Source organism: Hypomesus nipponensis, chromosome 16, assembly GCF_054491055.1.
Source record: "Hypomesus nipponensis isolate SF chromosome 16, ASM5449105v1, whole genome shotgun sequence".
NCBI lineage: Eukaryota > Metazoa > Chordata > Actinopteri > Osmeriformes > Osmeridae > Hypomesus > Hypomesus nipponensis.
In genome coordinates, this window is record NC_140376.1 from 9,110,968 (window position 1) to 9,114,034 (window position 3,067).

Sequence of the window (3,067 nt, forward strand, 5' to 3'; positions counted from 1 at the left end):
TCCAAATCCATAAAGGATTTTAGAGCCTATCGGACACACAAAGGGCTTTCAGATGGAGGGACAAACATGTGGAGAACCCTGGCCTTTTCATCTTTACGGCTCCATCTTCTGGATCTGGTCATGGAGATCAGTCAGAGCAGACAGGACACTCCTATTCACATGCAGGAATGATAACAAGGAGACCCCTTGGACTTCAAAGTCAGTATTTATGACTTGTGGAATTGGCCCAAAAAAAGAGTAAATATGGTACAGTATACATTATATGTACATTTGTTGGACATGTTAATCTATATTGTTTTTAACCAAAGTCAAATGAATTTTTTGCTGTCTCATACACATCCTGTGTCCAGTCATCGTCTGACAGCTGATTGGTTCCACCGCACTGTACATCCTGGTACAGCCTTGTGGGGGATGTAGTTCACTGTCAACAATTATTTCACACATCACTCTCTCACAACACCAAACCCTAACTTCAAAACACATTTTTTGTCCTTACTGCTGAAAAAGAGGCACAGGCTGAAGTTCCTTGGGGGACTTTAAACAAACACCCACAGAGAGAACGCCACACCTGTTGCTAGGAGTCTCGACGACAGGGCTTGGTGGAGAAACTGTCAGGCTTTGTCCTCTGGGAGTCTGAGGGATTGGGTGAGAGAAGTACAGTCTGCCAAGTGTGACCAGAATTAGACAGGGGCAGCCGAAACGCAGCGCCTACAGCCTCCACTCTCCTGTCCATCTTTCATCTGAAAACAGAGAGAAAAAGTAGCTTTTCACGACCAACCCGACAGCTCAGGTTGCCAGTTTTCTCCGAATCCCCCTTTCGCTCACCTTTCCTGACACTTGTCACAGTCCATCAAAATGCCGCCCCTTTCCTTTGCACTTGTGACCGACCACACAAAAGAATGAGCCTCATATGGTTGAGATAAAAAAAGCTCACAGTACCTGAAGCTAACTTTGAGTGCATGGATATTTTACTTTAGCATAATAGTTCACCTCACTACATCTGCTTGGACCCTTTAAATGTAATTCCAGGTTAACTCCAAATAATAACCCCAAATCAGAATTCATGACAAACTAAAACAGAAGTGAGAGCAAAATAAGTACCGAATGAACTTCTTTCAACACTCTCATTCTCAACTTCTGTACACCAGAAAAGGATGACGATGGTAGATTCCGGCGGAATTTGCACAACAATGTTCGGTCTCGCTCGTTCCTTTCAGTGCTGCATTCGATGCTGTTTCAGCTGTGTCTCCACGTCTCCTCCTGTGTGGAGGAACCTGTAATTAGAAGCCCTGGGAAAGCCCCAGAATATTCATGAAACATGCAGCAATAATGCCCGGCGAATCCACGCCATGCCGAGGCACTCTTTCCGACGCCTCGGGAATGTGAACGTCGCATTTTTACGGCTCATCATTCAGATGTACAGTTGAGTCGGGAATGAGTACGGTGTACAGTGTCAGCTTCTGGAGAAGGCGCCTCAGTGCATCCAGCAGCTCATTTCTGCCGGAATATTCATCAGAGCTATGGATATATGATGACAGCTTCAGCCCGTTCAGTGCTGGGGATATGATGAAGTGGTTCATTTCATGGTCTTCCAGATAGCAGGAATGGTTGTCGATGGAAGGGGCTTGCTGAGAATGAGGCTGACGGGCACTGCTGTTGATATACCATGAAGCTTGCGTGCTGGAGACGGCAGTTGGATGCACGTTTGTGCCAACTGAGTTGATGGCCTTGATAGTGTATTAGGGCAGAAGCCCACCTCTCAAATTACTGTCTCTTCCTTCTAAACCCCCCCCCCCCCAAAAAAAAAAAATATATATATATATATACGTAGCTTTTCTTTGTTGGAAAAAAGAAATAGACCGGAGAACTAAGAACCACATCAATTCATGGACAACACAAACATGAGGAGAGTCTGGCCAAGACAGTAGTGGTCTGCAGAGATCTAAACAAACAGTTCTGAGTTCCTGTCTGTGGGGAATGCCCTCACTCCGCCCCTCCCTGTCCGACTGCGTTATGAGGATGTTGACTTGGGTGGTGTTAGGGCTGCACAAACAGGCTCACTTGTGGCTCACTTGTGGGCTCTGTCCCATTAACGCTGTCAAACACGAGCCGGATAGTGAGTCTTTCCCTTTCCGCCATCTCTCTCCATTCCATGGTTTCTCTCAATCCCCGTCCCTTCCTGTCTCACTCTACCGACTGAAGCATCTCTGTCGTCTCTTTCTTGCCCTGTCCGTCTCCCATTCCCCGACGACTTACGTTCTCTTTCTTCTGTTCGATCCTAATTGTTTGTCTTGTTTTTCATCCTTCCTCTATCTTCACGCACTACGGTCCCATTCATATGTCTACAGGCACGCTCGCATACACACACACACCCACACACACACACACACACACACACACAGACAGACAGACAGACAGACAGAAAGAACCAGACCCATACACCCATACACAATGACCACATCAATGACATGCAAAAGTAAACGCATTTGGAAGAGACAGACAGCCATGAGGGGAAGAAGACGAGAAAGACCCAGAAAAGCCTACATAAACAAAAGCAGTAAACACAAGCTTGAGAATTTGTCCTGACGTCATTGCAAAACTAAGTAACGAGGTTGGGATGAAGAGAAAGTGGCATTTCTTTGTATCAACACCACATGCAACGTGGTAATGTCCAACAGACCAAAAGGAAGATGAAAATAGATGAGAACAAACAGATTACAATGTTTAGTTGTAACAGTCAGCAGTAACAATGCATTTCAGGGACTGTGTGCAAACTGATATCCCTAAGGTATTGACTATAGAATCTGTTTTCTTACTTGGATTCAAAGCTCATTGTAGCCAGTCAATGATGACTTGATTCAATGATGTGTTCAGGAGATGGAAAAGCTTTGGCTATTGTGTCTCATGGGGTATTGAGGTATCCTGAAACACAACAGGAGTGTACTAGATCTCCATCATGCCACAAGCTACATCCAGACCTCGATCACTTCTGTATTCAGTCAGGGAGTCAGGTGGCTGAGTGGTTAGGGAATCGAGCTTGCAATCAGAAGGTTTCCGGTTTGATTCC

General features: G+C 45.5%; 1 long non-coding RNA gene across 1 annotated transcript; it reads right to left on the minus strand.

The window, feature by feature from the left end:
* Nucleotides 1-228: 228 nt before the first annotated feature.
* On the minus strand, nucleotides 229-1,363 carry LOC146254725 (uncharacterized). Its single transcript, XR_014731432.1, has 3 exons — nucleotides 1,102-1,363; nucleotides 569-740; nucleotides 229-421 (listed from the first exon to the last, which is right to left on the minus strand). It is a non-coding gene; the product is annotated as an uncharacterized LOC146254725 (long non-coding RNA).
* Nucleotides 1,364-3,067: the final 1,704 nt, after the last annotated feature.